The sequence below is a fragment of the Ambystoma mexicanum genome, chromosome 3p, assembly GCF_040938575.1.
Source record: "Ambystoma mexicanum isolate Mex_15411 chromosome 3p, UKY_AmexF1_1, whole genome shotgun sequence".
NCBI lineage: Eukaryota > Metazoa > Chordata > Amphibia > Caudata > Ambystomatidae > Ambystoma > Ambystoma mexicanum.
In genome coordinates, this window is record NC_090925.1 from 31,211,142 (window position 1) to 31,238,609 (window position 27,468).

The 27,468-nt window shown below is 46.4% G+C and overlaps 1 protein-coding gene across 2 annotated transcripts in view; it reads right to left on the reverse strand.

Moving 5' to 3' along the window:
• The window catches only part of LOC138580098 (ephrin type-B receptor 5-like), a 761,617-nt gene that overhangs the window by 59,445 nt on the left and 674,704 nt on the right, over positions 1–27,468 (reverse strand). The gene's annotated exons all lie outside the window — the stretch shown is intronic.

The following is a 27,468-nucleotide window of genomic DNA, read 5'->3' on the forward strand; positions in this document are numbered from 1 at the left end:
ATGCCTTTGAATGGAAGGCAGCGTCAAGGAGTAAGGGTAGAGAGAGAAAAGTTGGATTTGGAATAAAGCCCACCATCCCAAGATGGAAAGTCAGAAAAGAAAATGAAAACCCGTTTTTGGAGAAAAACGGCAGAATCAGATTTTGCTTGTTACTCGCACGGCTACTTACAACTGCGGTGGGACAGAATAAAAGGACATTTGAGGAGATAGCAAAGCTTAGAGACCACTATTCAGTACACAGAACAACGATGAAATTAGGTAAAGAAATCGATTTTGGGGAGAAAGCATGGAAAAGGAAAACAATAAATACAGCAAATAGAAATTCGTTTTACACAGGTTTTACAATGACAGGTAGCTAAGAAAAGGGTTTAGTTTTGAAAATCGGAAATTGGTTTTCAAAGACAAGGACAGTGGCACATGACAGATGGGATTCTAGGCAAAAGGGATTGCTCTCAATGGGACTATGGTTTGGGGATTTCAATAGTACTGATGCAAATAGGAATTTGTGGGGAATGCACACAATACATGGACAAATTCGGTTTTTAGTGACATGGAGACTAACTCTTTTGAGGTTATACTTTAATGACTAGAGTAATTAATAAAGACACTCAACAAGATTGTTCTTTTCGAATGGCAACAATTTTGAACATGAATTTCAATGGGGGAATACATTGATTTATTTCAAAATGATACTAAAGACTTATACAGACAACTGAAATATTTATCAAAGGAATACGCTAACATACACAGGCTAATACAGATTCTTCTATGGAAAGGTGAATGAATTATACAGGCAATTTGGGACTTTCAATGGGATTTTCAATGGAGTTATGCTAATATAAGGAAAAGATTATGCAATTTATGGCTGGGGCTTTTTGCTACTTACAAAGTTAGCCTTGGTTTAGGATTCTGGAAAGCCAGATGGATCTCAAAACACTCTGGAAAGCTAGGGCAAAGAGTCTGGTCTCTGCACTCTCCTGGAAAGAATTCTGGACAGCCAGCTGGATCTCAGGACACTCTGGACAGCTAGGCAAGGGGTCTGGTCTCTGCGCTCTCCTGGATGAGATTCTGGAAAGCCAGCTGGATCTCAGGACACTCTGGACAGCTAGTCAAGGGGTCTGGTCTCTGCACTCTGCCTTGGTATGGTTCAGCTGCCTCCTCTGCGTTATCCTTCTCCTGTCTCCCCAGATTCTTGTGTGTGTCTGTCTGTGTGTCTCCTGTCTAGTACAGTCCTCCCCCCTATATAGCCCAAATGACTTCATTCACTTTACAATCTCGGTGGAGTATTCTATAATTACCCCTACCCTCTGCTAGGACAATCTTTTCACTACTTTCATTGCTTTCACTCTTCAACTTGATTCTCTCCTGTATGCCCCTCTCCCCTTCCGCCTCCTCACCTGTTATGTTGAAACCTAGTTCCTCTCCAAACCTCTTCTTCCAAAGTGCCTCCTTTTTTTTGTTGGATATCCACAAGGCCACCTGGGCTGGCAGAAGATCCCGTGCATCCTTGGATGGTCTACCTCGGAAGGAAGCCACCCTGACCCTTGAATAAGTGATCTAGGGGGGCCCCTCTTCCGAAGTAAACTAGTCAGGGGAAAAAGCCGGATGGCATAAAAAACCCCTGTAAGGCAGTGGCCCACAGATCTTCTGCAGATGAAGCCAAAGGTGTGTTCCAGAGAGCGAAGATTGGATCCGGTGTGAGGTGAACACAATGTCAGGCCGGAAAGAGAACAGCAGAGCAGCAAGGGGAAGGGGACCTGGAAGCAGTTCGAAGGAAAGAGAGAAAAATCCCTAAAATAAGGAGAGCGAAAGGTACGGAAATACAGATGGACAGGAACCGAAGGGAAAACGGGAAGTACAGCAAGAAAGGATAAAGGGGAGACAGACCGGGAAGCAAGACAAGGAAAACGTGAAAGCCTAACGCGCGAAGGTTGCAACGCGTAGGCTTCCGGGTTGCGACTAGGGATAACGGGCTTCCGACGTCACTTGCGTAGGAAAACTAGACCACAGGCACAAGGTGCGCCTGAGCATGACGGCTCAGGTCAATGGCGGCACAAACACCATCAGGGCCAGAGCTGCCAGCTCCCGCGGCGTGTGACATTATGCCCCTCTCCTCTACCCACGACACCTGGTTTGCCCGGATGGAGCCTATGGAACCATCGGGTCAAAACAGGTGCGTGGACATGAGCTTCAGGTTCCCAGGAATCCTCTGATCGGGGGTACCCATTCCAACTCACTATATACTCCAACCTGCCCTTACTATATCAGGAATTCAAGATAACTGATACCTCATATTCCTCAGGGGTGGATAAAAGGCATTCCGGTAGATCCCTGTTCCCTGAGGACGGGGTGTCAGGGTCTACAGAGCGAAGAAGGGAAGAGTGGAACACCGGGTGAATCCGACCCATGCTCTTGGGAATGCGTAATCTAAAGGCGACAGGGTTCACCTTCTTTGCGATCCTAAAGGGTCCTACATAACGGGGAGTTAATTTGGTGGGATGAAGCCACCGGGGCAGAAACTTAGTCGACAACCAGACCCTATCCCCCTCTTTCCAGTCAGGACAGGGCAAACAGGACCGATCTGCGTGTACCTTGTACCTCTTGCGTGTTGTAAGGAGGCTCTGCTGAGTGATCTTGTGAGCTGAAGCAATGTCTGCTACTGTGGATTCAATAGTAGGTGTGTTCGTGGGATGGTTGTGTACCGGCAGTATACCACGTGGATGTAAACCATAAGTACAAAAAAAAGGACTGATGCCGGTAGCCGTGTGCATGGCATTGTTGTAAGCAAACTCTGCCATGGGCAAAAGGGCCACCCAGTTGTCTTGTAATCTGTTGGTGTAACACCTGAGGTATTGTTCCAGGGAGGCATTGAGTCGTTCAGTCTGGCCGTTAGTTTGAGGATGGAACCCAGAGGAAAGGGCACGCTCAATGCCCAACCGCTGGCACAGGGCTCCCCAAAAGCGGGATGTATATTGGCTACCACGGTCGATATGATCTTGTCGGGGAGGCCGTGTAATCTGAAGATATCTTTTAACAAAGCCTCAGCCATTTCCGAAGCAGACGGTACTCCCGGGAAAGTTGTAAAGTGAGCGAGTTTGGAAAAAGAGTCCACAGTTACCATTAGACAGGAGGAACCCTGAGAGGGGGGTAGATCCACGATAAAATCGGTTGAGATATGGGACCAAGGTCGGACTGGTAATTCGGGTTGTTCGAGTAGGCCATATGGCTTTAGTGTGGTATTCTTGTTCTTGGCACAAGTTTGACAGGTTCTGCAGTATTTCTTTACATCCCGAGATAGAGAAGATCAGAAGAAGGAACGTGGGATCAATTCCAGTGTGCCTTGTGAGCCACGATGCCCTGACGTAACATGATCATGGCCCCATCTCAGGATCTTTAACTGTAAGGTTTTTGAAGGGATATATAACTTCTGATTAACCAATAACAAACCGTCAGACCATCTGACTAGCCGTCTTTGATGACTGGGCAAGTTCGATTCCAAATCAGGGGTGGTGTTAAACTTTACCTCCTGGAGAAAAGAAGTTACCACTCCCACAATCCTGTTCTGGGAAACATATACTCAGAAGGCGGAGTTGGGTGTGCCTCTAGGGTGTCCCGTCTGGAAAGAGTATCAGCCAGGCTGTTATGACTTCCCGGAATGTAAGTGATAGTGAAGTCATACTGGCTAAAGAAATGGGCCCAGCGAGCCTGTCTGGAATTTACGCATTCCATGCTTCTAAGGACCTGCAAGTTCTTGTGGTCGGTGCGAAGTATGAACTGATGTGAACCACCTTGTAATAGATGTCTCCACTCTTCCCACGCGGTTTTAAGGGCCAACAGTTCCTTTTCGATAACAGAATAGTTTTGTTAACTAGGAGAAAAAGTCTTAGAGAGGTAGGCTACTGGATGTTCTCTACCATTCTTGACTTGTAAGAGTGCAGCTCCCATTGCGCCCGCCGAGGCATCTGCTTCAACAATGAAGGGTTGAGGCTGATCCGGCTGGCTCAGGACGGGAGCGGTACAGAACATTCTCTTCAGGCGCTGGAACGCTTGGTTAGCTTGGTCAGTCCAGACGAAGGGCTTAGCCTCCTTCTTTAGTAAGGCGGTTATGGGTAGCACAATTTGACAAAGCTGATTGATACATTTTCGATAGAAGTTGGCCAGACCCAAAAACCGTTGCACTTCCTTAAGTGAAGTGGGAGTCGGCCAATCCACGATGGCGGACACCTTTCTGGGGTCCATTGTTATGCCTTCCTGGGAGAGTATGTAACCCAAATAGGGGATCGAGGTTACATTGAATAGGCATTTTTCCGGTTTCACCAGGAGGTGTTGAGATTGGAGAAGAAGGAGGACATCCCTGAGATGTTGAGTGTGTTCTTGTTGGGTGGAGGAAAAGACCATAATGTCATCGAGGTATACAATGGTACTAACAAACAGTAGGTCAGAGAACAACCGGTCCATAAATCGTTGAAAAATGGCCGCGCGTTGACTAGGCCGAAAGGCAAAACCTTATATTCATATAGTCCAAAGGGAGCTCTGAACGCAGTCTTCCATTCATCTCCCTTGTTTATTCGGAGGAGATGATATGCACTCCAAAGATCCAATTTTGAGAATATAGCTGCACCTTGCACAGCCTCCAATATATCGGAGATGAGGGGCATCGGATAGCGATCTCGAATGGTGACCTTATTTAAGCCTCTGTAATCTATACAGGGTCCTAATTCAGAGGATTCGCGTTTGGGTATAAAGAACAGTGAGGCTCCAGCTGGGGATCTTGATGGTTGAATCAAACTGTTGGTTAAGTGGGAATCCAAATAGTTGCGTAGGACTTGTCTTTCTATCACAGATAAAGGAAACATGCGCCCGAAAGGCACCAAGGCTTCAGGGACTAGTTCAATGGCGCAATCTTCCGGACGATGTGGAGGTAACTCCAGAATTGGGTTGTCACTAAAGACCTCCTGAAATTCTGCCAATAAGGGAGGGATACTACAGATATTCCGAGTCTCCTTACATTCCGGAGTCATGACCTGTACCATTTTTCCTTGCATCTGTGATAAGCAATTCTGCTTGAAAAATTCGGATTGGAATGCCATAGTGTTCTTGGTCCAATCTATGACCGGATTATGTCTTCTGAACCAAGGAATACCAAGGATGATAGGGAAATAAGCAACCCGAATCAGATCGAACTGTAACTGCTCCGAATGCTGGTGTATACATACTCTTAGCTGTTCAATGGAATGGGTAATGGGCCCAGAAGAGAGAGGGGAGCCGTCAACTCCTTCGACCTTTTGGACATCTTCACGTTTCAAGAGGGAGAGGCCTTGTTGGTGGGCCCACTGGTTATCCATAAAAATGCCTGCCGCTCTGCAGTCAAGGAGAGCCATGGTAGAGAGAAGTCTAGTTGGGGTTTCTAGCTGAATGGCAACTACCATAAGGCGTGAATCCATTGACTCGGCAGACGATGCAACTGTTACGGTTACGTAGGGACTGGAAGATAAACCTCGGACACTCGTCCCTGATAAGGCTGAGGTTGTTTGTTTCCCGCTCTCCTTGGTGGAACCTCTGGGCAACTTCGCAGCAGATGAGCACTGGACCCACAATACACGCAGAGGCCGGACTCCCTACGTCTCCTCCTTTCTTCCGGAGTCAGGGGGCCCCGCGCTGTTCCTATCTGCATAGGTTCCTCCTTGTTTCCCTGAGCAGGCAGAGGAGGCGTAGAAGGGGCACTGGAAGGATGTACCACTGGTGTCTTGTGTTTTCTCCTTTCCACCCTTCATTCGTTCAGGCGGTAGTCAATTTGGAGAGCAAGGGACATTAAATCCGATAGGGTGGTTGGGCAAGCTATGCAAGCTAGTTCATCCTTTATTTCTTCTTTCAAACCACAATGAAATATGGTGTATTGTGCATGTTCAGGCCATCCGGCCTCTGTTGAGAGACGTTTAAAGGTGGAAATATAGGTAAGCAAGTCACAAGTCCCCTGTTGTACATCAACCAGTTCCTTTGCCGCAACATGGGTGATCTCGGGTTGCTCAAACATTTGTCTAAGTAGAGTTTCAAAAGCCCTGTAGTCCTGAATGACCGGTTTGTTGTTTAAAACTAAAGGCGTAGCCCATGCTAAAGCATTACCAATCATGTTGGATACCATGAAGCCTACCTTAGTACGGTCTGTGGAAAAAGTCTGGGGGCGAAATGCAAAGTATACGGAACAGGCTTCAAGAAATTCTTTCAATTTTTTAGGAGTTCCATCATACTTTTCTGCAGATAACATCATGGGTGGTAAATCCGAATCTCGAGTCTCGCGATTGGCAACAGTCTGCCTCAGAGCGGCGTTATCAGCCTTAATATTCTGCAATTCAATATTCATAGTTTGAACAGCGTTCACCAATTCCTGAATCTGTTCAGGTGTGGTCATTGTTATACTTTGGCGTTGCAAACTTTTACTACTTTCACTGCTTTCACTCTTCAACTTGATTCTCTCCTGTATGCCCCTCTCCCCTTCCGCCTCCTCACCTATTATGTCGAAATCTAGTTCCTCTTCAAACCTCTTCTTCCAAAGTGCCTCCTTTTTTTGTTGGAGTGGTGGTAGGGTCTACCTCGGAAGGAAGCCACCCTGACCCTTGAATAAGTGATCTAGGGGGGCCTCTCTTCCAAAGTAAACTAGTCCAGGGAAAAAAGCCGGAATGCATAAAAACCCCCTGTAAGGCAGTGGGCCACAGATCTTCTGCAGATGAAGCCAAAGGTGTGTTCCAGAGAGCGAAGATTGGATCCGGTGTGAGGAAAACAACACAATGGCCCTCATTACGACCCTGGCGGAAAGTAACTGACCTGACCGCCATAGCGTAAATAGCGTTTCCGCCATTGCACGACGGAGTAAAGTGCGGCTAATTCTGACCCATCGGGCACGAGCACTACGCCATGGCGGAAGTGCAAAGTCCGCGATGGCGGAAATGTCCCCAAAACGCCCCTCACCGCCGTCGTACGGCGCCCTAGGTGCAATTCCGCCACCCATCATAGCGGTCACCGTAATGAGCGGTAATCGCAAAATACGGTGACCGTAAATATACGGAAACGGAAGCAAAAACATGGGGCCGGAACGGGAAACAGCACGCCGTACACCTATAAAAGCAGAATCCCAACACAACCATTAAAAATCCTACCCTGAGACACATCCCAACCCGTTAGCCACCCTAGTGCAAACAATCAAAATGGGAAAAGTTGCGAAAAAAGCGTGCGACCGCAAGCGGCAGGTCCACTTCTCCCATGAGGAACTCACCGTGCTCACAGAGACCCTCCAGGAGAATGCTGCCGTCGTCTTCTCGACGCAAATGACCAGGACGGCACTTGCGAACAAGAAGGCCACATGGGCCCTGGTGGCACAGCGGGTAAGTGCGGTGGGGACCGCACCCCGCAACCCACAGCAATGCAGAAAGCGATGGGACGACTTGCGGATACGCGTACGGAGCATACTATCAGCCAACCGTAACATTGCCACAGCTACCGGGGGTGGATCGGAATCACCCATCAAGTTGACCCCCTGGGAAGAAATCTGTGCCTCCACCATTGGAATGGAGAGTATAGAGGGAGTCGGAGGGATGGAGAAAGGAGTGCAGACATCCGAAGAATCAGGTAGGTGGGCCAAATAAAACAATGCTAAATCCACAATGTCCAATCATGTGAAGTACCATGTGTCCACATAGTGCAACAGAAACACATGTCCAGGAGAACGTCCACATACATTGGCCTGATAGCGCACTTTAAAAGTCACATTAAATACATAAATAATTAAAAATCCTAAAAACACCCTCTACACGTGCAGCATGCACACCCTAACTGCAGGCTGCAAAACAACTGCATCCTCAATCCACACAAAAATGAAACCACCTCCAAGGCCCAGACCCAAATCACCCTCAGGTACCACCCCAATGCATGTGATACATTGCCATTCCAATTTCCACAGACCCATAAATAACGCTCGCCCTCCTTTACTTCACCACAGGGTCCGATTCAAACGACGAGCTTCAGAACACCCCTACCAGCACACCTGCAAAGAGGGCCAAGACCAACGGCCAAAGACCCTCCACCTCAGCTGCACGGATCAAGACACGGCAGCAGCACAAATCAAGTGGCAGCACACAGGAGGGGACTTCAACAGGCACCCCAGCAGCCAGCATGCCCACAACAGCAGCACCACAGGTCCCCCCAATGGATGCCACAGAAGGCACTGCTTCTGGTGGCAGCAGCACCATAGGTGACACTGCATTAATGGCAGCATGCTCCGACACAGAAAACGGTGCTGTCGATGTAGGATCCATCCATGACCTGTCTCAATCCCCCTGTTTGTTTCATCCCGTACACCATGAGGATACCACGCAGGGGCACCCACAAGACGACGACTGGCCATCCCCCACAAGCCCTGTGGCAAGGCAACATGAGGTGATCAGCCCCTCTGTGACACCACCGCAAATGGGCATGGCCCAGCAGAGGCAACATTCCCTCGACCAGGTGATCGTGCAACAGCAGCAACTGGCCACGCTCCTCAAGGAGCATGCTGATGAATGTGGGGGTACTAAGGCAGCCATAGAAACATCTACTGAGACACTTAGGGCAGAAATGGAGAGAAGTACAGAGACACTAAGGGCACAAATGGAGAGAAGCACCGAGAGCCTGAGGGTACAAATGGAGAGAAGCACCGAGAGCCTGAGGGGGGAACTGCATGCGACGTCCAAAGACGTATGTGCTGAACTTGCCGCTGTGCGCCGTGTGCTCACTGAGCTATCACAAACCCTTAGGGACATGCATGGACGTGAGCAGGCAGAGACATCATCCGTTGCAAGTTCCGTCCAGGGCAGCCCCCAACGTAGATCTGGGAGGAACCTGTGCTCCACAGGCAGGGGTGCCCCTGATACCCGGAGAGGGGGCTTGCAATAGCGTCTGCCCACTGACAATGAGCATCTTTGGACACTGGTGTTCGGGGGGGAGGTAGGAGGGTGGAGGGGGTGTTGGGCTTTCTTGGGTGGCGGGTCGATGGGGTGTGTAACATAATTTCACATATGCTATAAACATTTCACAATCATCCAATGAGATGTGTGGACATTGATCTTTGTGTACGAGGCCTTTATAGGCGTACAGTCCATATTGTGCATGTTCCAGACACACACAGTGCCACAAGTCCCGTGTCCATGTATCAGCCACCAGGCGTGAGTGCTAGAAGCATGAATCTATGATATTCTGACGAATTTCACGGGCCTCCTGTGCCTCGCAGACTCCTTGAGGTGCTGCCACATCCCCACCCTCATCATGACCATCTTCAGGTGCTTGCAGTTCTGCGTCAGGGGGCATGGGCACATTTCTACATACGCACATGTTGTGTAGCATGACACATGCCATGACCATCTTTGCAACCTTCTCATGGCGGTACAGGAGTGCCCCGCCAGACCTGCTGAGGCAGCGGAAACGAGCCTTCAGTAGGCCGAATGCCTGTTCTATGACTACACGGGTACGTGAGTGGGCATGGTTGTAGTCCTCCTCATGCTGGTTCTGTGGGTTCCGGAGTGGTGTAAGGAGCCATCTCTTCAGTGGATACCCGGCATCACCTGTATGTGGACAATAAAGGATGTTTGTGGAATGACATTGCTACGTACGCATCCCCCCCCCTTCCTGCCAGGTCATTGCCGCATCACATACCCCACATTATCATTCATGAAATGAGACTCACCGAGTAGCCAGGATCTGGTCCCTGTGTGTCGCTCCATGTAGCGTGGTATTGTAGAGTTCCTCAAGACCATAGAATCATGGGTTGATCCAGGAAATCGGGCACAACAATGTGTAATGATCCTGTTGGAGTCACACACCATTTGTACATTAAGAGAATGATATTGTTTTCGGTTGCGGTACTGGACCTCCATGGCATGTGGGACAACCAATTCCACATGGGTGCAGTCGATGGCACCAATGCAACCCGGTATGCCGGCAAGTGCATGGAATCCCACTTTTGTGTTTGTAATCTCATGCTCCGAGCGTGGTAAAGAGATGTAGTCGTCTGCGTGCTTCAGGAGGGCATCGAGCACTTGCAATAGTGTCCGTGACAACAGTGGCTGTGAAATGCCATGCAACTGTCCGACTGTGTGCTGGTAGGTGCCTGTGGCCAGGAAGTGGAGTACAGACACCACCTTCAGTAGGGGTGGGATGGCGGTTGGGGTATCTATCATGCTGACAAGGTCAGCGTGTGTCATGTCCACAATGGCGGTTATGGTGTCCCGGTCCAAACGGTAGAGGGTGTGGATCTGCTCATCAGTGAGGTTGAACGGATGAGCTCGGAGGCGTGGGATTGCGGGCTGCCTGCGTGGTGGTAGTGGCTGTGCTGGTGGGCCTTGCTGGCCCTGCCTTGCCCTCCTCCTCCTCCTGCGTCTCCTCTGTGCGGCCGGTTGTTGTAGTAGTTTGTGTTCGTCTTCTTCTTGAAGTTGGAGTACTTGCAGTGCTATCAGGTCCCCCAGGGCCAACATCGCTAGTCCTGCCGGTAGCATTTTGGAGTGGGTGTGGTTGTGGGAGGGGGTTGGGTGTGCAATTTATGTGTTTTCAGGCTGTATAGCCTCCACCTGTGGTGATTCATTCCACCTGTGCAAGCTGCAATCCCCTTTGGGCGAGCACGTCCCGCACACAACGCTGCAATTTGACGCATGGCATCTTGCTATTACAATCATGTATTTAATCCCGATGGCAGTGAAATATTGGTTTATATGTTCATTCTGCTATGGTCCCATTGTTTCACATACTATCTTTGCAGTCGCGAACAAACTTGTGAAGGGTCAGTGGAATGTAGTACTCGATTAACGGTGGACCCTCATGCAGCACTGTACCGAGGTTCACCGACGGGCGGGGCGTCCCATTTGTGAGTGAAGCCAGTTGCCATTTTCACACACTGCCGCACTACATGGATGAATTTGTGATTTCAAGCGGTCACAGATGCCTTTTCGACGTGATGTTGCAAATGAGGAATTCGAAGGACAGCGCTTTCGGTTTTCAGCTAGCGGCGAGGAGACGCCCACAGGTCTGACTGCAAATATAACGTTCTATTGTTTAATGTCCTTCGGACAGGGGCCATGGCGAGAATGCAATGATTGATATGAATAGTGTGGGATGCGCAATAGCGTAGTGGACGATAAGGCAGGACGTTCCCAAATACATGTTACTTCACAACACTGGAATTCCGGGCTGGAGCACAGTGGATTTTGCAGACTGCATTACGCACAGACTCAATGGAAATTTCACATGTTATGTGAGTAAATAATCAGGCGTTTTCATACCGGGATGAGGGAATGATGTATGGATGCATGGACAGATGATTTAATTGAGAGTTTGCCATGTACATGGCTTTTTGGAATCTATCCACTTCCCCTGCGCTATGTGATGCAGAGCTGCCATAGTGGGACCATCATCTATCTGCCCTTGTTTAACCCTCCCTGTCTCGACGCGCCTTCAAACACTTGTGTCTATGCACGTTACTAATCCCATCTAATGGATTCTGTTTTAACAGACGCATGCACACGAAGACTCGTTTGTAATAGTGTTTTCACCTCGATTTATATAGTTATGATTCGCAAGTGATTTTTGGGTGGGAATAATCCTTCTGAGTGGCCTAGCATGCATATGGCTGTAGATTTAGTGTGATCATTGAAGTGAGTAATTCAAATGAGGTTCTGATGCCCATACGATTCTTTTTCATTTCATTTGGGTGACAGGTATCTCCTCCCCTTTTGCCGCTGCCATCTGTATGCCACTCCTGCAGAAGGCTTTTACTCCCGACACCTGCTGCTTCGAGTTAATCAGTGGAGCACCATTACGATCTTATGGGACGATCGCCAATGGGCCACATGCCCTTACGCAGTACTAGTGGCTAGGAGCAACATATCGACCTTTCAGCTGGACTAGTGCCTACCTAATGGGACGGCCCTGCCGTTCTAGGCGCTTCCATGTTGCCTTTTTGAACGTGAATGTAGCCCCTGTGTACCATGAAGGAACAGGGCGTCACACAAGAAGAAGCTGGTCATTTATTGCGGATGCAGCCCACAATAATGAAATATATTTTGGAGTTCATGACCTAATAGCTGTATGGGCTTGGTGATTTTGTTGTGCATTAAATTTTTATTCTGATATTGACCGTGTAGCGTTATTCTTTGCAGGTAATGTAGGATATTCCTATTTGTGGAGCGATGTATTGTGAGAAGATCTGCATTGGGTTCCGGCTTATGAGTATAGTTGCGTGGTACTGTACTGGCCGCGTTTGCCTACGAAGCCCAGTGAGGTCAGGGATAGGGGCTGCCATTATGACTGTTTTGATGTTGTCATGCTCAGGGGCGGGGATTAGCTTTTGTGTAACAGATGCCGGTCAGCCAGGTGGATTGGTGGAATGATGTGATTATCAGAATATGGCTGGTCACAGGTGCCTGTGTTTGCGTGCGTTTCTTGGAGGGAGACCGAGGTCATGTCCATTGGAATAGCTTCTGTATTCGTGCCATCTGTGCCCTGCAGCTCCCATTGGCCCCTCTTGAGATGAGCCTGGCTGCTCAGTCACTCTGCCAACTTGTGTGGTACATGCTTATGCTGATGGTTGGTTTGTTTACTGGCAAGAGTACAGGGCTGGTGCAGTCTCCCTCAGGATACTGCTTTGAATGTTGCCTTACACTGGTGTCAAGCGATGGGGGCCTGTTGTTGTTTTGTCTCATATTTCAGTTCATATTGCTGTACTTGAACCTTCACATGCCTGTGCTGCATCAGTACGGCAATGGTGACATGCCAAATATGGATGGCCACTCACAAGGCACTTGGAGCCCCTACATTCATTTGTTCGTTGGCATGCATGGGTGACTTGTACATTTCACTGGTTGCATTGTGTGACTTCATTGCACCTACGAGGAGTTGTGCAATGTGGGCAGGGAGTGTTGTACAGGCACTCAGTAGGGCCATTTACAGTTGGTTCGCGATGCCGTAATTCTCACCATGGCGGAATGGTACTTTCCGCCATGCTTGATGGCGTTAGGTAAATGTCCGCTAGGGTCAGAATTCGCGTACCGTTGCGCCATGGTGGTAATTACGGTTTTGCATGGCGCGCGTGCGCGTACTTGGTACAGTTAGCGTTGGCGTTCACTACGGTGTCGCTAATGGCATCGTACTTTACGGTGACGGGTCATAATCGCACCGAGCGCTATTCGATGGCGGTATTGCATTTCCGCCATCGTTTTTCGATTTCCGCCAGGGTCGTAATGAGGGCCAATGTCAGGCCGGAAAGTGAACAGCAGAGCAGCAAGGGGAAGGGGACCATGAAGCAGTTCCAAGGAAAGAGAGAAAAATCCCTAAAATAAGGAGGGCGAAGGGTACAGAAATACAGATGGACAGGAACCGAAGGGAAAATGGGAAGTATAGCGAGGGCTGGCTGGAAGAAAGGATAATGGGGAGACAGACCAGGAAGCAAGACAAGGAAAACTGTAGCATGTCAACCCGAAAGCCTAACACGCGAAGGTTGCAATGCGTAGGCTTCCGGGTTGCGACTAGGGATAACGGGCTTCCAACATCACGTGCGTCGGAAAACTAGACCGCAGGCACAAGGTGCGCCTGAGCATGACGGCTCATGTCAATGGCGGCACAAACGCCATCGGGGCCAAAGCCGCCAGCTCCCGCGGCGTGTGACAAATCTACCCTTCCTCTCCCCGCCCCCTGGCATCATTGGTTCAAGGGGAGGGAGGACCATCTGTCTGTTTGGCATTTATTACAGTTCTTTGTTTCTCAAGTCAACTTTTTAGCAAAACTGAGTTATGTTTCCTAACTTCATATTTATACTAGCCAACACTATAAGAAATAGATATGCAGTTGCAGTCAGTCATGGGGAATTAGGTAAGCCGATCGCCAACTCTGTGCGAGGTAGCATGGCCCTTTGGTGCATTTTTGTCCTTTTCATAAAATATATAACAGTTATAACTCTGCAAATGATTAAGCATGTTCATAATCTCATTTTCCATCATTACATCAAATCTCATGCTTTTCACATTTTTAAATTAGCTAGAAACTAGTCTTTACTGGCCATTTCAGTCCACAAAGTCCTAGGAGCATGCACTTAAGTCTCTAAACAACCGCGTGGAAATCACATGGTAAAATAGTAGAAAACAAAATTACTACTTATTCTGAGTGCTGCGAAAAAATGCCTAAAATGAATCAATCTTTTAATATCAATTGGGAGGATCTGTCACATATGGGAGGGCAGTGCTTCATCCCCACAGCCAGCGACCAAAGATTTTTAAAACACCCTTTGAAGTTTGTCAGTTTTTCCTTGGTAGTGGGTGCAGGAGGAGCTCACACTTCCTGGTCAAGCTCTCTCCACACTTGCTTTCTTATTCCTCCCTACTAGTACTGCCTTTGAGCCTGGCAGAGCAGGGAATTATGACACCCTCAGTCACATCACATGTCATTGAGGAATAGTTCACTTATAGGTGCGACTTCCAGTGGGAGTCAAGGCTTTCAATTGAGTTTTGTGCCTGAGCCCAAAAACTATTTTTTATGGTATTCTGAGCTTCTTCCAAGGTGATGAAGTCTTGTGGGGGAAAATATAATGTACATGGCTTTAGTCAACACCCCACCCACAACATATTTCACTGACATTTTCTGTGCGAGCAAAAGCTATCCTTTCACAGTGCTTTTAAAAGTCCATTTTCTTCATTTCACATGTGTGCAAGCTGTTTTATTTTTATTTGCAGCGTTTTAGAGCACTGCAGTTTACATGAAAGGGAAAACAAATGCTGCGTTGGTTTGTAATTTTGAAATTCTTGCCCCCTCAGGTGAATTAACAGTAAGACAAGGCTGTTTTGGATGTAGTGCATAACATTTTGGTATTCAGATGAAAGAAAAGCAAACACAAGGCCGTTTTGAATGCAGTGCATAACTTTTCAGTATTCAGATGAAAGAAAATCAAACGCAGAGGCGTTCATGGTGAAATGTTCAAATGCTTGCCACACGTGCGCCAGAGAAAGCAAAGCCCAGCCATTTTAGGTGGCAATGTTTAAATGCTTGCCAAACACGTGCCAGGGAAAGCATAGCACAGCCGTTTTTCATGCCAATGTTTAAATGCATTTTTTCTTAAGTGACAGGGATTTCTGCTTAGGGCCTGTAAATGCACCCCACACTGTGTGAGTGGAATTAGGAAGTACTACTCTCACATAGTGAGCTATAAAGGCACCAATGGTGTTCAATTTGAGTCCATAAAACAAGAAGGCTGGGAAATATCCTCCCAACAGTAATATGGGCAAAGGGTATTGTGACTTTATTGACACCAGTTATCAACTTCCACCAAATGTGTTGTCAAGAGCCACAGATGAGTAAGTTGTTCAAGGGAGAATTAGCAGCGTTACTCAGTGGCTCAGAGGACAATACTATTGTTCACATATGAATGTTCCTGTGCTTTCATCTCACAGACCCATTCAGTTACCTGCTGTGTAGGAGCTTATAATCACTCACGCCTGATCCCATTCCACTTTGATGAACCTGGTTCTCAGCCCTGCACTGACAATCTGATTGATACCTGTGCAAGACACAATGATCTTCTTGAAGATCAAGAACATGCGGTTCAGCAGAATCTGGAGACGGGCAAGATGGCATTGCGATCAAACCTTTCTTCATTCTAGATCACAAGAAAAACCTATACAACCCTTACCACTAAAAGTTTTGGTCCTACTCTTTCATGAAAAATATTTCACTACCCCACCATGAAAGAAGCACATACATGCTACAAAGGTACAGTTGGGCCTGGGACCTGGGTAAATGAATGGTGGTTGGCTTCCGACCCCCACCCTCTAGTGTCTGCCCTGTGTACAGTCCAAAGCCTTAGGATGAATGGCTGTGAAAACTCCTCTTGTTTGTACTGTTCATTTAAGTCCCATAAATGTCTCTTGTCTTTAGTCTCAAGATGGAGCGTTTGGCTTGTGTTTCTCAACTCGGCCTGTTTTCCTGGTAACCTTCTTCCCAAGAGAGATCCTGGTGTTCTCTCCTGCTCGGCAGATCTCAGTCTTTCTCCCACCTTGGGTTTCGGGTCCATTCACCACGCCTTGAGGTTTATTTTCTCTTACCTCACCATGGGGTCTCGGTCTCTCGCCCTGCCTTGGGGTTTGGTTTTTCTCACCCCGCCTTGGAGTCCATGGTCTCTCACCCTGATTTTGGGTTTCTTTTCTCTTACTCTGCCTTGGTGAATTGGGTCTCTCACCCTGCCTTGGGGTTTATTTTCTCTTGCCCAGCCTTGGGGTCTCAGGTCTCTCTCCCTGCCTTGGGTTTTGTTTTCTCTTCCCTGCCTTGAGGTCTCAGGTCTCTCACCCTGCCTTGGGGTTTCTTTTCTCTTACCCCGCCTTGGGGTCTCGGGTCTCTCACCCTGCCTTGCGGTTTGGCTTTTCTCACCCTGCCTTGGAGTCCATGGTCTCTCACCCTGTTTTAGGGTTTCTTTTTTCTTACCCAGCCTTGGGGTCTCAAGTCTCTCATCCTGTTTTAGGGTTTCTTTTTTCTTACCCAGCCTTGGGGTCTTAGGTCTCTCACCCTGTTTTAGTGTTTCTTTTTTCTTACTCAGCCTTGGGCTCTCAGGTCTCTCGCCCTGTTTTAGGGTTTCTTTTTTCTTACCCAGCCTTGGGGTCTCAGGTCTCTCACCCTGTTTTAGGGTTTCTTTTTTCTTACCCAGCCTTGGGGTCTCAGGTCTTTCACCCTGTTTTAGGGTTTCTTTTTTCTTACCCAGCCTTGGGGTCTCAGGTCTCTCACCCTGTTTTAGGGTTTCTTTTTTCTTACCCAGCCTTGGGGTCTTAGTTCTCTCACCCTGTTTTAGGGTTCCTTTTTTTTACTCAGCCTTGGGCTCTCAGGTCTCTCGCCCTGTTTTAGGGTTTCTTTTTTCTTACCCAGCCTTGGGGTCTCAGGTCTCTCACCCTGTTTTAGGGTTTCTTTTTTCTTACCCAGCCTTGGGGTCTCAGGTCTTTCACCCTGTTTTAGGGTTTCTTTTTTCTTACCCAGCCTTGAGGTCTCAGGTCTCTCGCCCTGCCTTGGGGTTTGATTTTTCTCGCCCCTCCTTGGAGTCCATGATCTCTCACCCTGCTTTGGGGTTTCTTTAGGCCTCTCCTCCCCTCTACCATTTCCCTGGAGCCTCCCCAAAACAATCTCTTCCATGAACATCTCTTATGCCTAAAATCACACGAATAGCAAAAAGGAAAAAGGATTAATCAGCCTTTAATCCACTCTCTCCATACTTCTCCTGTCTCTTTACCCAATACCTGCCACCCAAAACAAAATGCATCGCCTTCACATTACATTTCAACATTGCTCAATATATATATATATATATATATATATATATATATATATATATATATATATATATATATATATATATATATAATGTCATATTTATATAGCACTTTAATCCAAAGTGCTTTACATACATACATTACCCAATCAAAATTGGCACTCACATAGGAAAACTCCTCCCCATGTGTCAACATGTGTCTGTGTGCTTCTCAAATACACATGGTGGTCATTTGGACACTCAGTCTATAAACATGCCAGCTTTCTCGTGTGTGCAATTTCAAAATACTTACAAACAAACCAAAAATGACATGCACCTCACAATTCCATAAATCACGATCTCTTACTAATCAACCTTTCACTTTCTACACCTCAAAAAATCACAACCACTTCTGATCATTTTTTCCAAAGTCATCCATAAACATTAAACTGACACTACACCATCCCTGCTAGCTTTTCTAAAACAATAGCTCATAAAGGGACTGGCCCCATATACCAATCTTCATCTAGACTACACATACAATAACTGACTCCTAACCAACGCCCCTCCTTTTTGAGAGTCCTCTAACAGGGCGAGCTTTACACATCAAATACATGCAAGCAAGCACACATGGAGGAGCTGTTCATCTATAATGCTGTATTATTTTCCTAATACCTCATTTCTTTTATGTTAAAAAGAAAATTAAGCCATTCCACAGATGCTTACAAGTCTCCAAAATAAGTACTTGGTCAGCTTATAATAAAATAGTTAATCATTGTTTTTTCTTCTGAATCATCATCTTATTTAACCCTTTGCTAATTCAAACAAACTAAATGTTCTCTCATTATTTTACACTTATTTTAAAAATGGGCAAAAATACCCACTGTCCCTTTAAAAACAAAAAATAATTCTACCTCAAAATACATCTTGCTCCAAAAATGTGTAGAACTCAGCTACTAATATTTGTACCCATGGAGTTATTGGTCCCCTTTCTCAAAAATGCAGCTTCTGTGATCTGCTTCTGTCTACGAGCATGCCGTGAACCAATTCCCTAATCCCTCCTTTCGAGTGCAGTCTCTGCGAACAGAACAAGGCTGCCTGACAATTTCTCACTGCATTTCATCCTCCTCTCAGGAATGTAGCTTGCCAGCCTCTGCCAACCACAACCAGGACTGCATTTTTCATAATGAAACCTTTCAATGTGCAGCAAAATCTTCAACTGTGTACATACAAAAACATAAAACAGGCCCTTTAAACATTAAAAAAACACAATATTTCCTGCCAACACAAACAAAACACCTCTAATGTCCTATTTTATACCACAAAAAATTGTGCCAGAATAATACAAATAACACTCCTGCTGGCTTCCCATATATATGTGTGGTAAGCTGGCACCAGCCATCACTGCACAAATAAATATACTACAAATACAATACAGCCGTCTGCCCACTCCTGGTGAGGTCACCTTCTCTCATCAATATTAAAAACCTCATATGAGGTGTGTTACATAATCTTTCATGACCTTGTCCTGGGAAATCTCATCACCATTAATACCTCATACGAGGTGTATTATGTAACTTTCCTTAACCTTGTCATGGTTATCCATCATGATTAATCCTTTATCACAATTCCCCCATATATACCAAGTAAATCTGCTCCCTTTGTGCCAGGCCAATGCTATATTTCCATCACAAAAAACTCACTCCGCTTCCCACACAATGCACACTAATCATAATGTACGATGCTGATTTCTCCCTTGTCAAAACTCTGCATTCCCCCTCAAGCCGCACAACCAGGTAGCTTCCTTTATGCACTTATCTAATTGCACAAGGCTCCCGCCAGGGCCCCAGTGCTATGCAGTGGGAGAGTTCCAGGCCTCTGTCGCAGCAGTCTTATGAAGACTGAGCTCTCCTGGTAGCTGGCTCACCATTGAAAAGAGGTCTGCTTCACAGGAATATTGAAAAAATGGATACAAAAATATTTCATAAAAAAAAACGGGCACTGTGCGGGAAATACAATATTTATTGAACCCCTCCCCCAACCCCAGCTGGGAGAAGCATCTCAAAACAGTTCTGGTGCTTGAATAACCACCTCCAACTGGAGCAACCTTTATGACCATAAACCACAGGATAATATAAATAAAAAAAAACATTAGTTACAAGCTGATTGGTCACGCTCTTATGGATGAAATGCATTAGCCTCCTCTTACTGGGCAAACACATTTCCTGGGAATCAAAACCCACACTGGCCATTTTATGGCATCACCCACTGAAATCTCACCTCCCACATGTGACCTCACCATGTGCTGACCAGCAGAATTGATGTGAGATACACATTTTAACTGGATTGTGTTTTGCTTGAAAATTACATGAGGCAGTGCACAGCACTCAAGGCCACTTACACTAGACCATTGTCTCACTATACTCTGATTGGTTCTACTGTCCCTCCCTATATCTTCCCTTGCTTTGTGCCTAGTCTAGTTATAACAAGCATTGGCAATGCCAACAGTTTAGGCTTCCAGTGCAAAGTCTGATGGTAAAACTAGATTAAAGGGAGACTAAACAGTTTCCATGAAGAGAATTTTGGGTGGGGAGAGGCAGGAATGGGTGGGAATGGCCATAGGGATTAGCATGGCCATGGGTAGTTAATGGGTGTGCTTATAACAAACCAATACCTATAGATTGTGTTTCCATCCTCATATGCCATTCCTCTATATTATGCCATTCCTCCCTATCTGTACTCTAATGCAATAGCCACCTAATAGCTCAAACTAATAATGTCTTAGTCAGTCTGGTGGCTCACCTTACTGTTTTGCTAGCTTATTTAATGTACTAATTATAATATGGATCAATAAGCCCACTGTTCTCAATAGTTCGACCACATTTTTTAAAACAATGCACTATGAGAAAATGTGCTTTAAGAATAATGATTTTTTTCTTTGCCATCACACACCAACATCCTTTCTATAATCCTCTTTTAATATTCTTATTCTTTTAAGGGTTGTTTTTGTCTTTCTATCTGTTCCAAAGCAACTAAATGAGCAATGCCACTGCAGCTGCCCAATAGTTTTCCGTCCTTTCAGCTCCCCATATCAGGGGATTGTCACCATTACATGACTCATGATCACCCTCCTTCGAAGCCAAAACCAGCCAGTAAACTTCACTTGACTTACACTTCAAGCACATTTTAATCACTCTTTAAAACTGGTGTCATAGCTTGTAGTGAAAATAAAGTCGGCCTATTGCTTGACCCTCAAGTTTTGAGAGATATGCATTTAAAAACATGTCGCTTTTATTGGAGCGAGTCCTATTTTTAGAGGAAAAATTAAATAACATGAGAAAAATGATATTAGCTAAAAAATACAAATGTTGCCACACAAACACACATGCAAACTACACATCCATTAATCCAAACTCTGCCAACAAGCACACATCCACTCTCACACACAAGCGCGCACACACGCGCTCACACACGCGCATGAACATGAATGCGTGCCTGGCCTCTCGGCTTTGCTGATGCTTGTTTTTATTCCGCTTACATCGTCTTTGGTCAAATGACTTCCACTGTTCAATTGTCGAAAGTGGCTGGAATGGAGCCTCGGGGTGACTGTCATTTAGAGATGTAGTGCAGTCACAATGTTGGTGTCTGCTCATCCCCCCAAGCACATGGTCACCCTTTCTTTGTTGTTAACGTTCACATTGTTTGAAAATCAGGCTTTTCTCAAGTGTAACAGCAATGGGCGCTAATGGCACCCCCAAAGGTGCTGTGCCCCGAGCAGAAAGAGCTTTAGATACCATGAAAGACAGAGCTTATTAGGTATGCATCTCTTATCCCTGGCATGTTTACTTTTGGCAGATGCAAAGAGTGCTGTTATTGCCACATCGCTGCATCCGTTAGGCTTTCATTGCATATTCTAGGCTTTCATTTCACTAGCACCGCTGTTCGTGACAGACCTTAATTTTGACATCTCTTTGGAACACAGGAGCCTATTTACAATGAAACGCTTCAAAATGGCTGGGCAGCTGCTTTTCCGATAGAGAGCTGTGATTTGCAGGCACAGTTGCTCTCATGGTAGGCATAGAGAAGGTCAAGGAGCTTCACAGAAAGACATATTCACCTTATCTGTGGGAAGTGGGTGTGAGCATAGGAGGAAGCCTGCCAGGCCCGCAGACCCACAACAGTGACCTGCGACACACCCACCATCCATTCCCTGAGCAACCAACCAGAGCGCAGCACAATGTTTTCATGCTATTGGACAGTGAATGCAGCTGTCATCTTGAAAATGAATGTTTGTGACTCATTGCAGTGGGTCAGTTACTAAAGAAACCGAAATGCTTATAATGAACCCATAAATCATTGGAGATGTTAACATATCACAATTTGGAAACATGTTTTAACAAATACATATTCTCTTTGGATAAGTAAAATGTGTACAAAAAGAGCTCATGTTTTCATAACACATAATGGAAAATAGCCATCATTATTTTTACGCCCTACATTTTAAAACAAATGACTTGGTTTTGGTGAATCAAGGACTTTCCTCATGAGATAACAATTAAGTGCATCTCCAATTTGGCTGCCAGCATAGAAGAGCTCAGACCTCAAAGAGTTCCCATGAAGAGAACTTGTGGGAGGGGAACAGCAGGAAGGGGTGGGATTAGCCATAGGGATTAGCAAGGTAATGGGTAAGGAATGGGTGGGGCTTATAACCAAACAACGGTGTATAATTTTATAATTGGTTATTTATAACGCACTTAAAAACCCAGAGGTTTCTAAGCACGGACGCGGGGATTGTTCCTGTGTTGCTCTGTGTCTTCTTGCTTCCAAGGTGAGCACATTGCCCCTGAGCTATCCTCCCTCCACAATGTAGTTTCTATTTGCCTCTCTTCAAAAGCCCTTCTCCAAAGTTCTTCACCCTATGTATATATGAATCAGTATTTGAATGCAATAGTTTGGGCTTTATAGGTGTTGCAATCGACACCCAATAGCCCAAACTAAAAAGCTCTGTGAGCCACTGCTGGGACTGTATTATCTACTATTTAATTCCTATTTTGTATTGCATTTGTGCACCTGGCTTTCTGAGCAAACCCCTCCCTAATTTCTTAGTAACCTTGGCTTAGGCCTGGCCCTGGCTCACCCTGGCTTTTCAACCAATACCTGGAAACTCTCACCCACTGCATTGCCATTTTCTGCTCAAATATCCAGTGCTACGCTGACGACTGTCAACTAATTTTCAGGCTGCCCTCGGCCACCTCCTCTCCCTCTATCATCTCTGATAGCCTTACTGCCATTCAAGATTAGTGTTCTGCCAATGGTCTTTGTCTGAATGCCAGCAAGACGGATATCCTCCTCATCGGCACACCTTCTCCATCCTTTCCCCTCACTCTTTGGCCAGCCTCCCTTTGCCCTCCTCCTTCCCCCACCTGCAAGGCTAAGAACCTCGGGGTCATCCTTGATTCCAAACTTTCCTTCTCCGCCCACATCTCTGATGTGTCTAAAAAGTCAAACTTCCTACTGCACCTCTCCAAGGTACTCAGCCTTTCCTCTCCTTCCCCCAGAAGCGTATGGTCTTCCAAGCTCTGGTACTCTCTAGGTTGGACTATTGTAACAGCCTCTTTCTAAATCCACCTGCCTCCACTCTCCACCCTCTACAACTTATCCAGAACAGGACTGCAAGGCTTGGCCTCAAGCCCTGGGATAGTATCGCTCCAGCTCTGAAATCTCTCCATTGGCTCCCAGTGGATGCAAGTATTAAATTAAAAACCCTCTGCATTGTTCACAAGGCTTTCTGGGGCCTGAGTCCAACATACCTTCAGCTATCCCTCTGCAAATACCTCCCCTCTCGAACTCTTCGCTCCTCTACCCATAACTCCCTCAGGGTTAGTCGTTTTTCAAAGAAATGAGCTGGGGGTAGATCTCTATATTCGGCTGGGGCCTCCCCCTGGAACAGCCTCCCTGCCACTCTAAAACTTGAGGAGAACCATCTCCAGTTCCGGAAACACATCAAGACCTTCCTGTTTGCTTCTGCCTTCGCCCCTCTCTTCCCTGCTGATCTGGTCTCTCTTGGCACCGTACACCTAGCCACCCTCTGTCCTCCGGGCCAAGGTTCCAGCTCACCTTGCCACCCTCCCACACTGCCTCTGGGCCACCCCTTGTACTGGGGTCTGTATCTGTACCCATACAGCCGCCCCATTTTCTTCATGCACTTATCTGTCCTACCCTGTCTGCTGCCTTAAACTCAGCACTTGCCACTTGCTGGCTGCGCTACCACTTTTGTTGCTTTTATTAATTATTTATTCATATTATTTATTCTGTTCTCATTATGCTCTGCACTTCATTATGCTCTGCACTTTCCACTTCTCCCCCTTCCTTGCACTTTTCCCCTCCCCTTCTCCAATGCACTTGCGCATTCTCAATGTCACTGGGCCTAGTAAGATTGTTGTTTTGTTCTCCCCTGTTCCCCCCCTTGCCTTGTCGTGCTCTGAAACACTTGTGTATGAGTGCGATAGAAATAAAATATAAATATCAAATATCAATTAGGCCTCGAGTTAATGTCTAAACTCTGCACAGATCTGTTATTTCAGCATTCTGTGTTTCTCTATGAGTCCTGGGGCTTTTATGTATTTAAAAGGATTACTGCGGCTTCCATTTTGGAAAAGGTGGCTGCCCGTTACTATCACATTTCTATGTTAGTGAGCTATACTCGCATGCCATTAGTGTTGCATTGAGCATATATTGCTTATGTTATGTTCTTCATATATGAATGGATTCAGTTAATATTCTTCATGTACAAGTGCATATTTACCTAATGCTTTTTTATGGCGTGTGCAGATGTGCTTCATGTCTAGTAGAGGCATGCACATGTTTTTTCATAATGTTAGTTTGATTACTCGTGATTCTTCTGTTTCGACTGTGTACATTTCCTACTGTGTTTGTCTGGGATAAGGGGGTACAGTTGTCTTAATGAGTAACATTTCTCACCTGCGCAGTGTTGAGATGGGTGAAGGGTAAAAGCTATTGATGACATATTCATCTGCTCCTGAGCAGGAGACCACCACTAACCTGGTCTCTCAGGAGCCTACCACTAATCTGGTATTCCAGGAGCCCACCACTGCCCTTGATATTTCATGAGCCCACCTATGACCTGGTCTCTCAGGAGCCCATCACTGAGTTGGTCTCTCGGGAACCCACCACTCATATGTATTCCCACAAGGCCACCACTGATCCGGTCTCTCAGGAGCACACCACTGATGTGGACTCTCAGGTGCCCACCACTGATCTGGCACATTGAGGACTACCAAGCCCTTAAAAAAGTAGAGAAAATCTTTGGGGTGATCACTACAAGCATCCTAGAACACTGCAGGATTGGGTGTCACTGGACAGTAAACAGACGATACACGTGGGGCTCCCCTGTGATGCCAACCAACTGTTCTTACTTACTTGGGAAATAGAGAAAATAGCCCTATGGGTGTGTCATGACGTTCACTTAGCTGGCCATTCGGGGGAGCGAAAGACCAAGCAAATGTTGGGTAGATAATTATGGTGGTCTCAAATGGATCAACATGTACATGAGTATATTCAGGAATGTGATGTTTGTACGAGAAACAAGGCAGATCATAGGAAAGCTACAGGCCTTCTACAACCACTTCTAAAACCTCCAACACCGTGGTCAAATATATCAATGGATTTTGTGACTGAACTGCCAATGGAAAAGTGGTTCGATACTAAAATGGTATTGGTGGATTACCACACCAACCAAGCACATTTCATGCCTTGCCAAGGAATTCCCAGTGCAGAGAAAATGGCAGATCTATTCTTCATCATATTGTACGGTTGCATGGTCTTCCCATAAGTATTGCATTAGATCATGGTTTCCAGTTCACCTACCAGTTACCATCCTCAAACAGATGTGCTGACAGAACAGGTGAATCAAACCATGGAACAGTGCCTGAAATGCTTACTGGCCAAGGTTACTGATTCCTGGTTACAAGCCCTATGGCTGGCAGAATTCATGTACAACTCAGAACATACATCCTTTGGAATGTCCCCACATATGTGGCTGTATGGAGCTGATAACAAATTCATCCTGGAAGACTTGCCCGACACTGCTAATGTACTAGCAATGTCAGATCATAAAAAGGTGATTCTTGATATACAGAGCATGATAGAACCTTGAGAAAGCAAAGGCTATGTACAATCGTCAAGCAGAGGGAAAATATGTAAGGCTCCTGATTATGAGGTTAGGAACATAGTGTGGTTGTCCACAAGGAACCTAAAGAGGGTGGGTTCAAAAAATTAAAACCAAGGGTCATTGGTCTGTATGTTATCAAAAAAGGTGTCTCCTTATCTTCTGTGATTCGTTTGACTTTGCCTTCCCACCTGTGCATCTACCTGGTGTTCCATGTCTCACTCCTCAAACCCGCAGCACTTACTGCATTGACCAGAAAGCCACCAGATAAACCGGAAGAAGGACTAGAGGAATTCAAGGTACAACAAATTGTGGGCTCACGTTGCAGTCAACGACAGCTGTGGTACTTTGTGGAATGGAAAGGGTAAGGTCTTGGGAACCTACACTGTTGTGCACGTGCCTTGCTTGATAAGGGCATTTCACCAAAGATATTCCAGTAAACCTGGACCTAGGAGGGCCCTTAAGAAGGGGGTATTCTCAGGAATACATCCAGGGGGAATGGAGCCTTTTGATGTGGCTTGTGCTATCATGAAAAGCTCCAACAAGCCCTGGTGTTGCGGAACTCTGGGGCCCCAGACTACAGTACCTAGAGCCCCCGGAAGCTGGAGAGGGCTGACCGGAGGCTCTACTTAAGACCCCATCCTGGCCCATGCTGATTGCTGATTATTGAAGTACATGGCACAGGCAGGATGGTGCTGTGTTGGTGAGATCTCTCCCGAACCGATCCTCACTCGCCTCAGCTGCTTACCGCCAACATGCCTCCACCTTGCCACTGCGGCTGCTGTGTCCTTCCTGTCAGCTCCACTTTGGCAGCTTTCCTCGGGATGAGAATACAGCAACGGTGACACTTACCTGCACTCTCGCTTCAGCGGCTTGCCTCAGCACGATTCTGCGGTAGCAGTGACACTTACCCGCACTTCCTAAAGCTAAAACACTGCAGGGGTGGTGTTATTCTCAGCATCCTGATCCAGAGTTCACGCTGCTGCACACGCAGCCCTGGGGACTCCAGTCCTCACCCCATTGGCTGCCTTGTTGTGCCCTGTTCCTTCTAAAACCAGAAACCCGTGCCAACCAAGGTCGGAGGGTCATTCTCCATTTGGCTTCCGTGGGTTGAGGAGGGGGTGTGGATTCATCCACCCTGCCCGTTGTGCTGACACCCAATCAGTGATGCATTTGGTAGGCCTTCAGTGGCATGCCCATCTTTATTACAGAGAGTGACATGTGTCTGAATGCATTTGCTCTTGAAACGATACCCAAGTCAGACTCTCCTCCTACTCTCAGGGTGCCTGTGGTCATGGGCAGTGCACGAGGGTGAGGATGCTCCCAGCCCTGTGGAATGGTAAGGAGCCGCCAAGTGGTGCATTTGTAAGCAATGTCGCAAGAAGCTATGTACGACGACTAACGCAGGTACACTGGGGCTCAAATAGTGTTGAGATATGTAGATGATGTGGCAGATTATCCCAAATAAGAACATGCAATATGTACAAATGTTGCGGTACTCAATGATCAGCAAATAATGCATACTAAGATTCTGGGGGCCACCTAGATGCCCCATTTTCTAAAGTTGTTTGCAGCAAACAGTGTAAAGATCTTCAAATGAATGCTTTATTTACAGATTGCTAGATGCTGTGATGTCTTCAATGTTAAGGTTAAAGACCTCAATAAAGACTAACTGGAAAAGAAAATGATAAGGACTCACTGCTAGGTGTGAGGGGTCAGAAATGTGAGACAGACACAAAGGTAAAGTTTTCTCAAGATTTGCCATTTGTTCAAATAAAAAGGGTTTGAAAAACACCTATCTTTCCCTATCCTAACAGAGAGGTCCCTGCCTAGAAAACTAAGGCTAAAGAAAAATGACCTATTGTCTTAAACAGCTCTAACCCTCACGCTAATACATGCGGCAACATTCTACAAATAGTATGGCTAATGTTTAGTGTAACAAAACCATTTCTTAATTCAAACTTCAAAGTTCTTGAAAGCACTCCTT